The sequence below is a fragment of the Pan paniscus genome, chromosome 11 (assembly GCF_029289425.2).
Source record: "Pan paniscus chromosome 11, NHGRI_mPanPan1-v2.0_pri, whole genome shotgun sequence".
Lineage (NCBI taxonomy): Eukaryota > Metazoa > Chordata > Mammalia > Primates > Hominidae > Pan > Pan paniscus.
In genome coordinates this window covers 89,571,489-89,585,407 of record NC_073260.2, presented here as the reverse complement: position 1 = coordinate 89,585,407, position 13,919 = coordinate 89,571,489, and the positions used below count along the sequence as shown (strand labels likewise).

The following is a 13,919-nucleotide window of genomic DNA, read 5'->3' as shown; positions in this document are numbered from 1 at the left end:
GAAGGCTTCAGACGATCAAATTACTCTGAGCTACGGGAGGACATTCAAACCAAAGGCAAAGAAGTTGAAAACTTTGAAAAAAATTTAGAAGAATGTATAACTAGAATAACCAATACAGAGAAGTGCTTAAAGGAGCTGATGGAGCTGAAAACCAAGGCTCGAGAACTACATGAAGAATGCAGAAGCCTCAGGAGCCGATGCGATCAACTGGAAGAAAGGGTATCAGTGATGGAAGATGAAATGAATGAAATGAAGCGAGAAGGGAAGTTTAGAGAAAAAAGAATAAAAAGAAATGAGCAAAGCCTCCAAGGAATATGGGACTATGTGAAAAGACCAAATCTACGGCTGATTGGTGTACCTGAAAGTGATGGGGAGAATGGAACCAAGTTGGAAAACACTCTGCAGGATATTATCCAGGAGAACTTCCCCAATCTAGCAAGGCAGGCCAATGTTCAGATTCAGGAAATACAGAGAACGCCACAAAGATACTCCTCGAGAAGAGCAACTCCAAGACACATAATTGTCAGATTCACCAAAGTTGAAATGAAGGAAAAAATGTTAAGGGCAGCCAGAGAGAAAGGTCGGGTTACCCTCAAAGGGAAGCCCATCAGACTAACAGCGGATCTCTTGGCAGAAACTCTACAAGCCAGAAGAGAGTGGGGGCCAATATTCAACATTCTTAAAGAAAAGAATTTTCAACCCAGAATTTCATATCCAGCCAAACTAAGCTTCATAAGTGAAGGAGAAATAAAATACTTTACAGACAAGCAAATGCTGACCGATTTTGTCACCACTAGGCCTGCCCTAAAAGAGCTCCTGAAGGAAGTGCTAGACATGGAAAGGAACAACCGGTACCAGCCACTGCAAAATCATGCCAAAATGTAAAGACCATCAAGACTAGGAAGAAACTGCATCAACTAATGAGCAAAATCACCAGCTAACATCATAATGACAGGATCAAATTCACACATAACAATATTAACTTTAAATATAAATGGACTAAATTCTCCAATTAAAAGACACAGACTGGCAAACTGGATAAAGAGTCAAGATCCATCAGTGTGCTGTATTCAGGAAACCCATCTCACGTGCAGAGACACACATAGGCTCAAAATAAAAGGATGGAGGAAGATCTACCAAGCAAATGGAAAACAAAAAAAGGCAGGGGTTGCAATCCTAGTCTCTGATAAAACAGACTTTAAACCAACAAAGATCAAAAGAGACAAAGAAGGCCATTACATAATGGTAAAGGGATCAATTCAACAAGAAGAGCTAACTATCCTAAATATATATGCACCCAATACGGAAGCACCCAGATTCATAAAGCAAGTCCTGAGTGACCTACAAAGAGACTTAGACTCCCACACATTAATAATGGGAGACTTTAACACCCCACTGTCAACATTAGACAGATCAATGAGACAGAAAGTCAAAAAGGATACCCAGGAATTGAACTCAGCTCTGCACCAAGTCTCCCACAATTACCATTGTTCCTGGCCCGGACTTCAATCCGGCCTCCCACATTATTCCTGATACCACACCTGTCCCCTATGACTGTATCTCTCTGATCCACCTGACATTCACCCCATTTCCCCATATTTCCTTCTTTCCTGTTCCTCACCCTGATCACACTTGGTTTATTGATGGCAGTTCCACCAGGCCTAATGGCCACACACCAGCAAAGGCAGGCTATGCTATAGTACCAGCCACTAGCCCACTTCTTAGAACCTCTCATTTCCTTTCCATCATGGAAATCTATCCTCAAGGAAATAACTTCTCAGTGTTCCATCTGCTATTCTACTACTCCTCAAGGATTATTCAGGCCCCCTCCCTTCCCTACACATCAAGCTCGGAGATTTGCCCCTGCCCAGGACTGGCAAATTGGCTTTACTCAACATGCCCCGAGTCAGAAAACAAAAATACCTCTTAGTCTAAGTAGACACTTTCACTGGATAAATAAAGGCCTTTCCTACAAGGTCTGAGAAGGCCACCGCTGTCATTTCTTCCCTTCTGTCAGACATAATTCCTCGGTTTGGCCTTCCCATCTCTATACAGTCCAATAGCAGACTGGCCTTTATTAGTCAAATCAGTCAAGCATTTTTTCAGGCTCTTAGTATTCAGTGAAACCTTTATATCCCTTACAGTCCTCAGTCTTCAGGAAAGGTAGAACGGACTAATGGTCTTTTAAAACCTCACCAAACTCAGCCACCAACTTAAAAAGGACTGGACAATACTTTTACCACTCTCCGTTCTCAGAATTCAGGCCTGTCCTCAGAATACTACAGGGTACAGCCCATTTGAGCTCTTGTATAGACGCTCCTTTTTATTAAGCCCCAGTCTCATTCCAGACACAAGACCAACTTGGACTGTGCCCCAAAAAACTTGTCATCCCTACTATCTTCTGTCTAGCCATACTCCTATTCACTGTTCTCAACTACTCATACATGCCCTGCTCTTGTTTACACTGCCAGTTTACACTGTTTCTCCAAGCCATCACAGCTGATATTGGTGCTATCCCCAAACTGCCACTCTTAACTCTTAAAGTAAATGAATAATCTTTGCTGGCAGGACTATGCTGAATCTCCTTAGGCACTCTCTAATTAGATGTCCTAAGTCCTCCCAATTCTTAGACCTTTAATACTTGTTTTTCTCCTTCTCTTATTCCGTTTAGTTTTTCAATTCATACAAAACCATATCCAGGTCATCACCAATAATTCTAAATGTTTCTTCTAACAATCCCACGATATCACCCCTTACCACATAATCTTCAGCTTAATCTCTCCCACTCTAGGTTCCCATGCCGCCCCTAATCCCGCTCGAAGCAGCCCTTAGAAACATTGCCCATTATCTCTCCATACCACCCCCAAAAATTTTCGCCATCCCAACACTTTACCACTATTTCGTTTTATTTTTCTTATTGATATAAAAAGACAGGAATGTCAGGCCTCTGAGCCCAAGCTAAGCCATCATATCCCCTGTGACCTGCATGTACACATCCAGATGGCCAGTTCCTGCCTTAACTGATGACATTATCTTGTGAAATTCCTTCTCCTGGCTCTTCCTGGCTCAAAAGCTCCCCTACTGAGCACCTTGTGACCCCCACTCCTGCCCACCAGAGAACAACCCCCCTTTGACTGTAATTTTCCTTTACCTACCCAAATCTTATAAAACGGCCCCATCCCTATCTCCCTTGGCTGACTCTCTTTTCGGACTCAGCCTGCCTGCACCCAGGTGAAATAAACAACCTTGTTGCTCACACAAAGCCTGTTTGGTGGTCTCTTCACATGGACGCGCATGAAAATACTGTTCTAAATGTCCAGTTTTCAACAACTATAAGACATGCAAAGAAAAAAAGAGAATGGCCTATATACACACGTGAAGGGAAAAAAGCAATCAACAAAAAGTGACTCGGGAAGCCCAAACATTTGATTTACTAAAAAAACTATAAGTCACCTTGAAAAAAAAATTATAGAGGCAAGGTCTCACTATGTTGTCCAGGTTGTTCTCAAATTCCTGGCTTCAACAATCCCCCCACCTCAGGCTCCCAAAGTGCTAGGATTACAGGTGTGAGCCACTATGCCTAGCTAAATCTACTATTTAAAATATGTTAAAAACAAAACAAAACAAAACGAAGAAAAACTTTGTCTAGGCCAAGCAGTGGCTCACTCTGTAATCCTGGTGCTTTGGGAGGCTGAGGCAGGTGAATTGCTTGAGGCCAGGATTTCGAGACCAGCCTGGGTGACATGGGAAGACCCCATCTCTACAAATACAATGAAATAATTAGCAGGGAATGGTGGTACCTGCCTGTGGTCCCAGCTACACAGGAGTCTAAGATGGGAAGATGGCTTGAGCCCAGGAGATTGAGGCTGCAATGAGCCATGAGCCACTGTGCTCCAGCCTGGATGACAAAGTAAGAACCTGTTGCCAACAAAAAAAAGACTAAAAAACTTAAGAGAAGTGTGGAAATAATGGCTCACTCAATAGAACTTATCAATAAGGAGGTAGAAATTATTTTTTAATAACCAAATAGAAACCCTGGGGTTGAAAAGTATAATAACTGAAGTGAAAAATTTGATAGGAGCTCAAGAGCAGAGTTGAGAAGGCAGAACGAAAATCAGTGAACTTGAAGGTTCACTGATTATCCAATTTGAGAAACTGAGATTATCCAATTTGAGAAACAGAAAGAAAAAAGAATGATGAAAAATGAACAAAATCTATAAAACCTGTAGAACACCCTCAAGTATAAGAACATAAAAATAAATAACAATAGCCTGAGAAAGAGAAGAGAAAGAGAAGGCATAAATACTTGAAGAAATAATGTTTGAAAACTTCCCAAATTAGATGAATCTACACATCCAAAAAGCTCAATGAGCTCCAAGCAGGATAAACAACAAGAGATCCACACCTAAACACAACATAATCAAACTGTCAAAGACAAAGAGCAAGAGAAAAATGACTTGTCACATACAAGGGATCCTCAATAAGATTAACAGCTGATTTGTCATCAGGAGCCATCAAGAAGGCAGGGGATGGGCATACTAAGAGTACAAGAGAAAAAAGTCTATGCCCAGCAAAACTGTGTATCAAAATGGGGAGTTGGGGGGTAGAGTATGGAGAAAAGCACTGCCATAGGACAGCTGAGACTATGGCTGAGAAGGTGTCAGTGGACAGCATGGAGAAGGAGGCTCTTGCAGCAGCTGAGGAGCTGGCCACTCAGAAGCATGAACCAAGACTGCACAAATTCTGGGAGCTGCACCTGAAGTAGACTGAAGCTTGAAAATTAAATCGCCAAGAAGTTGTGGAGGACGATAAAAGACTTAAAACTACCTGCAAACTGAGAAGTTAATAAGGCTCGTTTCAAATGGGAATTGCAGGAAGAAGGAGAAAAAAAAAAGAATGTTCAGACAAAGACTATGAGAAAAGATGCAGAAAGATGGGAGAGGAAAAGGAAAAACTCCAATCTGGGATTTTTATACTATGCCACTTCCCAGTTACACCAGTATCATTTGTTGACCAAGCAGATCAAACCTGACATAGAAATATATTAAAAACTAAGAGAAAAATATGGAGAGGAGTTCTACACAACATCTAACAGCCTTCTTCATGGAACATATGTGCCTTCCACAGAGAAAATTGATAGGACAGAAAAGCAAATTGAAAAATGAGATGAATATAGCTGGAGACACCCTTAGGATGAGGATGCAGATATCAACTACTAAACATTTAAAGAATTAACAACAATCCTTCTTAAACTCTTCCAAAAAAATGAAGCAGAGAAAAACTTTCTAACTAATTCTATGAGGTTAGCATTACCCTGATACCAAAGGCAGATAAAGACATCATTAGAAAAGAAAATTACAGACCAATATCCTTTATAAATATAGATGATAAAATCCTCAATAAAATATTAGCAGGTTGAACTCAACAGCAAATTAAAATGATCATTCACCATAACCAAGTGGAATTTATTCCAAGAATGCAGGGGTGATTACACATAAGAAAATCAATCCATGTAACACATCATATTAATAGAATGAAGGGGAAAAACCAAATGATCATTTCAGCTGACACAGAAAAAGTATTTAACAAAATCTAACCTTTTTATGATAAAAATTAAGAAAACTAGGAATAAAGAGACCATTTCCCAACATGATATAAAGCATTTATGAGAAAGCCACAGCTAGCAGGATATCAATGATGAAATACTGAAAGTTTTCCCCCTAAGATCAGGAACAAGAAAAGGATGCCCTGCTATTCAATATTGTAATGGAAGTTCTAACCAGAGCTATTCAACAAGAACAAGTAATGGAAGGCATCAGCTGAGAATGGTGGCTTATGCCTGTCATCCCAGCACTTTGAGAGGCCAAGGTGGGAGGATTACTTGAAGCCAGGAGTTCAAAACCAGCCGGGGCAAACTTTTCCTGAGGGAAAGTTTGGAACTTCTTAGAGATTGATTAAGTGGTTGTGATCAAAATGTTCATAGAAATATAGACAGTAAAGGCCACGCTGACATCTCAGATACAAATTAAGAATTTATCAGGAACTGGACCAAACCTTGTTAGTATAAACAAAGAACTGGCTGCATTGTCTCCATGCTCTAGGACTCTGTAGAAGGTCAAACTTAAGAGTAAAGACCTAGGGCATCTGGTGGAAGAAATTTCTAAGCAGCAAAGCCTTCAAGAAGTGGCGTGGCTGCTTTTACCGGCTTACAATCAGTTCCAGCAGGAAAAGAATCACCTATGAACCCAAAATATCTGAGACAGGTCTCAAACGATTTAGAAAGTTTAATTTGCCAAGGTTAAGGACACGCCCATGACACAGCCTCAAGAGGTCCTGATGACATGTGCCCAAGGTGGTTGGGGTACAGCTTGGTTTTATACATTTTAGGGGGACATGAGACATAATATGTGTAAGACATACATTGGCTCAGTCAGCAAAGGTGGGACAACTCAAAGGTGGGATGGGGGTGAGGGTGGGCTTCCAGGTTATAGGTAGATAAAAGACAAAAGATTGCATTCTTTTGAGTCCTTGATCAGCCTTTCACTGAATACACAATTTAGTCTGAGCCAGGCATGGTAGCTCACACCTGTAATCCCAGCACTTTGGGAGGCTGAGGCAGGTGGATCACTCGAGATCTCTCAGGACCTCTCACTCTCAGGAGTTTGAGACCAGCCTTGGCCAACATAGAGAAGCCCCTATGCTAAAAATACAAAAATTAGCCGGGCATGAGGGCATGTGCCTATAGTCCCAGTTATATGGGAGGCTGAGGCAGGAGAATAACTTGAACCTGGAAGGCAGGGGTTGCAGTGAGCTGAGATTGCACCACTGCACTCCAGCCTGGGTGACAGGGTGAGACTCTGACTCAAAAAAAAAAAAAAAAAGAAAAAGAAAAAGAAAAAAAAAAGTTTAGTCTGTCTCAGTGTATCTGCATTTTTACATAAACAATAGGGCACAGGAAGCAATCAGATATGCAGTTGTCTCACGTGAGCAGAGGGATGACTTCCTGTCCCACATCTGTGAAAATAAGCTATCAGTTTACATTGCCAGGGTGAAATTCAACAGAACTGTTTCAGGGTAAAGATCTTGAGGCCCACAAGAAATTTCCTTGTGGGCAAATTGTGAGGGAGATTTTTTTTTTTTATCTTTGTAGCTGTTTTATTTAGGAATAAAATGGGAGGCAGGTTTGCCTGACATAGTTCCCAGCTTGACTTTTCCCTTGGCTTAGTGATTTTGGAATCCGAGATTTATTTTCCTTTCATATTTTTTCTGTTTCTTTTTAAAATCTTTCAGAAAGAGCATTTTAGAAGAAAATGAGTCTCCAGTCTCAGGTTTTTCTGATCACTTATAGCTAGGATGATCTATTCTAGACAGGTAGGTCTCACATTATTAGAAAAGCTCATTTTTAGCAGGTTGTAAAGTATCATGTTCTACAAACAGAAAATAGGGACAGAAAGAAAGAAAACAACAAACAAATGAAAAGATAGAGCCATTTTTCTCTGAAGTTCATACATCAGTAGGCTGGCATATAGGTTGCTGTTATTTTCTTCTGAAGTTTAAGTTGTGTAGCTTCAGTTCACAGGGTTTTAAGAAAGCACAGCATAATTTTTAGTGATTTCAAATCACAAAAAATGGAAAAAAAGGAAGGAAAGAAGAAAAAAATTGAAAATATTATTTTGAATACCTGTACCCCCCCAAAATTTTTAAATTCAGTCCAAACTAGAAAATAATAAAAATTGAAAAATATTAGGCAAGACTAGAATCTAATAACAGGTACACTATAGTTCACTTTGAAAAATAATTTTTCTCTCTCCAGTCCCCATTTTCACTAAACACAAATCATAGGACAAATTTATGCATAAAATAAGTGTTAGTCTTATTATACTTGGCCTGTGTATTTGCATGAAGTCAGCAAGAATAATTATGTGCTGGCTGGGCGCAGTGGCTCACATCTGTAATCCCAGCACTTTGGGAGGCTGAAACAGGTGGCTCACTTGAGGCCAGAAGTTCAAGACCAGCCTGGGCAACAGGGAGAAAACCCATCTCCACTAAAAATACAAAAATTAGCCAGGCATGGTGGCACATGCCTGTAGTCCAACTATTCAGGAGGCTGAGGCATGAGAATCACTTGAATCTCAGAGGCAGAAGTTGCAGTGAGCCCAGATCGTGCCACTGTACTCCAGCCTGGGCAACAGAGAAAGATTCTGTCTCAAAAAAGAAAAAATTATTTGCCATATAGGCTCTTTAAAAAAAAAAAAAACTGGCTTTGCTGGAACTTTATTCCATAAGAAATTTCAGATTAGACTTCAATGCCTCGAGCCTAGCCTGTGCCTGCAGATACTTGTATTAATTGGGTGAATTCCCAAGATAATTTGAGTCTCCTGGGCCTATCAGAAAGTGACTTTTTTTTTTTTTTTGAGACAAAGTCTCACTCTGTCACCCAGGCTGGAGTGCAATGGTGCAATATCGGCTCACTGCAACCTCTGCCACCCAGGTTCAAGTGATTCTCGTGCCTCAGCCTCCCAAATAGCTGGAATTACATGCACATAACACCATGCCCAACTCATTTTTTTATTTTTAGTAGAGATGGGGTTTTGCTCTGTTGGCCTGTTGGCCAACTGGTCTCAAACTTCTGACCTTAAGTGATCCACCCACCTTGGCCTCCCAAAGTGCTGGGATTACAGGTATGAGGCACCACAGCTGGCCCAGAAAGTGACATGCTTTACTTACCACACGTCAGGAAACTGTACAGGAACTGTGTGAAAAGGCATGAGGCCAGCTTTCCCAAGGGGCTTTTATGACTCTGTAAGTCAACTTTGATTCCTTAAAGCAGTTGATTTATATCTGAAAGTATGCCATTCCAATCAAAGCCTTGGTAAAATAACCAGTGTCTTCAATTGTATCCTGTTACAAAAGAAAACAGATTCTTATTGAACTTATGCAAATAACTAGACTGCTATAAATTAAGTATACTTGCAAATAGTTTTCAAATTCTGGAGAATTCAGGTAGAGGAATATGCTTCAGATTTTGCTCACGGGAATTTAGTTTACCCAATTGTTAAAAGCTGTAAATCGCTCAAAGAAAAAGGGTTTTCTGGACTCAGAAACAAAAGAATTACCAATGTTTCAAACAAAGTCATAAAAAGATTATTTCAGTTTTCCATTAGTTTAGTCCATGTAATTAATTCCGGTTCTGCTCAATGTTTATGAACACATTAACTGTCTACAGGAGTCTTAGATGTTTCTCCTCTATTCTAGTGTCACAATCTCCCAAGTTATCAGAAACCTGCATTCAAAAGCACCTGTCAGAGTCATATAGCTATTTATAAAATCACCTTTTGAAAAGGATAAAAGTAGGCTGGGCGCAGTGGCTCATGTCTGTAATCCCAGCACTTTGGAAAGCTGAGGTGGGTGGATCACTTGAGGTCAGGAGTTTGAGATTAACCTGGCCAACATGGCAAAACCCTGTCTTTACTAAAAATACAAAAATTAGCTGGGCATGGTGGCATGCACCTGTAATCCCAGCTACTTGGGAGGCTGAGGTGGAAGAATCACTTGAATTCAGGAGGCAGAGATTGCATTGAGCCAAGATTGCACCACTGCACTCCAGCCTGGGTGACAGAGTATGACTCTTTCTCAGAAAAAAAAAAGGATAAAAGTAAAACAACTGTGGATGACAAAACTCTTAGAACAGTCACAGTTAGACATGACTGACAAGGAAATTTAGTTACTTCTGTGGCATACAACAATTTTACATGATAAGCATAATTACTACTGACAACATGTACTAAGACTCATCTGAGGCCAGGCGTGGTGGCTCATGCCTGTAATCCCAGCACTTTGGGAGGCCGAGGTGGGTGGATCACAAGGTCAGGAGTTCGAGACCAGCCTGACCAACATGGTGAAACCCCATCTCTACTAAAAACACAAAAATTAGCCAGGCGTGGTGTCACGTGCCTGTAATCCCAGCTACTTGGGAGGCTGGGGCAGAAGAATCGCTTGAATCCAGGAGGCGGAGGTTGCAGTGAGCTGAGATCGTGCCACTGCACTCCAGCCTGGGCAACAGGACGAGACTCCATCTCAAAAAAAAAAAAAAAAAAAAAAAGACTAATCCCAATCACAGGAATCTGAAAAATGGTAAATACCATTTCATATTTGATAAAACTTCCTATATGATTTTATATCAAATAAGCCAAATATGTCTTTTTTGCACTTCAGGGGACCTAATATCAAAAAAAATTAAGGGAAGCAAAGTTAGAATTTGATTTTGGAAAGTCTGTCAAATATAACACTTGATATCACAAAATAGGATCATGGTAAAATATTATAAAATAATTCTTTTTTTAGCCAAAATGATAACTCAAAGATTTCAAAAAGGAAAAAACTTTTATTCTTTGAGAAAAGAGACTTACTTTCCTAAACAATAAGCCCTAATAAAGACAGCATAAGAACAACTAAATCTCTCAAAATTTTATAAATAGGCTGGGCATGGTGGCTCATGCCTGTAATCCCAGCACTTTGGGAGGCCAAGGCAGGTGGATCACTTGAGGTCAGGAGTTCAAGACCAGCCTGGCCAACATGGTGAAACCCTGTCTCTACTAAAAATACAAAAATTACCCAGGTGTGGTGGCATGTGCCTGTAGTCCCAGCTACTTGGGAGGCTGAGGCAGAAGAATTGCTTGAACCCAGGAGGCAGAGGTTGCAGTGAGTTGAGATTGTGCCACCGCACTCCAACCTGGGCAACAGAGCAAGACTCTGTCTCAAAAAAAAAATTATAAGCAAAATCTACTAAATTTTAGTCATTTGACCGTAAGATATAATTTCCATAAACCTTTCTATAACCTGTATAACCTTTTTTAAAGGAGTGTGCTAATGCTCTAAGAAAATGCTCAAAAACCAGCCATATGCTGGTTTTGCATCAGTGCGCCTTTGACATTAATGGTTAGGTTTATAGAGAACCAAACTAATTTAATCTCTCAACATCAGCCCTTACAATCTCATGCACCCAGCTCTTCCACAATAGTCCCTGAGCCTTGGGAGGTCAAATACTTTTAATTTCTGGCCCTGTGTCTCATGAAAGCAGTTTATTTTGATTGGCATCTTCTACCAGGTCTGAAGATGAGGCTTTAACTGCTGTCAGTATTTTAGATTGAGCAGGACTTAGTGTCCTTTTTAGACTCAAGAGTCAAACCCTGTAATTGAATGGCACAAAAACTTGAAAAGCACATACAGAAAGTTACACAGATGCAATAACCTTAATTTAGAATGTTTTTTCAGTTTTTTCTAAGCAAACCAAAACTTAATAGTAATGATATAGGAATTATTTCAATAAAACATAAAATCTGTTTGTTAGGCCAGTTACCAAAAGGCAAAAGCAAAGACCTTCTGCAGTGTAATTTCTGTTCCCTATGGGGAATCCATTTAGATAATCTGCAAGTCAAAACTAATGAAAATAGTACTTGAATTAGACATAGGAAGAATGTTTCCTGGGTCACAAGTAAAAATTTTCAGATTCATAGAACAATTTAAAGCCAAGAGCACAGGATACTATGTTAGAAGAAAACATTTCCTTTAGACCTTAAAGATAAAACATTTTTAGCATCAGGCCACAACAAACAATTAGAACCTGAGGGGAGAAAAACTTACAGGAGCTGAAAATGAGTTGAAGGAGAGTTATTATTTCAGGCCTTTTAAAAGGGGAGAGAAAGCTGAAAACAGCAAAATGTAATAAAAGTTGAACTTTGGGCTAAAAAAAAAAATTAAAATCTCTTGTAATTTTATTAAGAGTAAATCAATACCTTAAGAAAATTTTGCTGTTCTAACCAATTCTTTAGTGTTTGTTTTTTTTAGATCACAACCCAATCTCTAGAAAAAGTATTATAAATAGTTTCCCTTTAATTACAGACAACTTGATACAAATCATTTACAACATGCTTGGACTTCCTGTTTTATCCTAGACATCCCTCTTTCTTAAATAACCAGTCATTTTATTTCACGACAAAATTTTACCACACGAGATTCTTTCTTACATAAAATTATTTTCCTTTTAACCTTTCTTGCCAAAAACAACTCTTTATATTTGTAACTTTCTTTACATTGCTCGTATTTACTGACTACCTTTATCTTGTTTCATAAATAACTTTTAAATAACCTTGGAATTAGACAAAAATTATTTTCCTTTAAATAAGAACACATTTCTTTTTTTAGAAAAATGTTTTCCTATAACTTTTTTAAAAGGAAATGACCCAGACATTTAATGAATATCTATTATTTAACTTCATATAACTTTAGATTTTAAATTATATGATAAGATTATTTATAAGCATTTATTCCATTACATTTACCTAATTAATTTTTAAAAATAGTTTACCCAGATTACTTATGAAAACTGTGATAGCTATCATTTAAAGTTATTTCCCTGATGGCCAGCCCAGTGGCTCATGCCTGTAATCCCAGCACTTTGGGAGGCTGAAGTGAGAGGATCGCTTGAGGCCAGGAGTTTGAGACCAGCCTGGCCAACATGGCAAAACACCACCTCTACTAAAAACACAAAAATGAGCTAGGCCATAGTGGTGCATGCCTGTAATCCCAGCTACTTGGGAGGCTGAGGCACAAGAATCACTTGAACCTGGGAGGCAGAGGTTGCAGGTTGCAGTGAGCCGTGATCATGCCACTACACTCCAGCAGGGGTGCCAGAGCGAGACTTTATCACAAACAAAGAAACAAACAAAAAGCAACAAAAATAAACTTATTTTCTTGTTAACTATTTGTTTTTGTTTTTGATTTCCTTCGACTTTTAAGTTCTGAGGTACATGTGCAGGATGTGCAGGTTCATTATATATGTAAACATGTGCCATGGTGGTTTGCTTCACAGATCAACCCATTGCCTTGGTACTAAGTCCAGCATCCATTAGCTATTCTTCCTGATGCTCTCCCTCCCACTGAGAAGCCCCAGTGTGTGTTGTTCCTCTCATGTGTCCATGTGTTTTCACTGTTCAGCTCCCACTTATAAGTGAGAACATGCAGTGTTTGGTTTTCTGTTCCTGCGTTAGTTTGCTGAGGATTAACAGCTTCCAGCTCCATCCATGTCCCTGCAAAGGACATGATCTCATTCCTTCTTATGGCTGCATAGTATTCCATGGTGTGTATGTACCATGTTTTCTTTATCCAGTCTATCATTTATGGGCATTTGGGTTGATTCCATGTCTTTGGTATTGCGAGTAGTGCTGCAATGAACATACACATGCACGTATCTTTATAACAGAATGATTTATATTTCTTTGGGTATTTACCCAGTAATGGGATTGCTGGGTCAAATGGTATTCCTGCCTCTAGATCTTTGAGGAATTGCCACACTGTCTTCCACAATTTACACTCCCACCAACAGTGTAAAAGTGTTCCTTTTTCTCTGCAACCTTGACAGCATCTGTTTTTTCTGGACTTTTTAGTAATCGCTATTCTGACTGGCATGAGATGGTATCTCACTGTGGGTTTTCTGGGGGTTTTGTTTGTTTTGAGGCAGAGTCTTGCTTTGTTGCCCAGGCTGGAGTGCAGTGACACGATCTTGACTCACAGCAACCTACACCTACTGGGTTCAAGCAATTCTCCTGCCTCAGCCTCCTGAGTAGCTGGGATTTCAGGCATGTGCTACCATGCCCAGCTAATTTTTGTATTTTTGGTAGAGACAAGGTTTCACCATGTTGGCCAGGCTGGTCCCGAATTTCTGACCTCCAGTGATCCATCCACATTGGCCCCCAAGGTACTGGGATTACAGGCACGAGACACTGCTCCTGGCCTCATTGTGGTTTTGATTTGCGTTTCTCTAATGATCAGTGATGTTGACCTTTTTTTCATATGGTTAACCATTTTTATAATCTGTGAATTTCAGATTTTCCTAGGTAAGAAACTTAAGATTAGATAAA

General features: G+C 39.8%; 1 pseudogene; it reads left to right on the top strand.

Annotated features, from left to right (window-relative positions):
• The first annotated feature begins 2,111 nt into the window (after positions 1 to 2,111).
• LOC100978113 (pre-mRNA-splicing factor SYF2-like) lies at positions 2,112 to 5,219 on the top strand (annotated as a pseudogene).
• Positions 5,220 to 13,919: the final 8,700 nt, after the last annotated feature.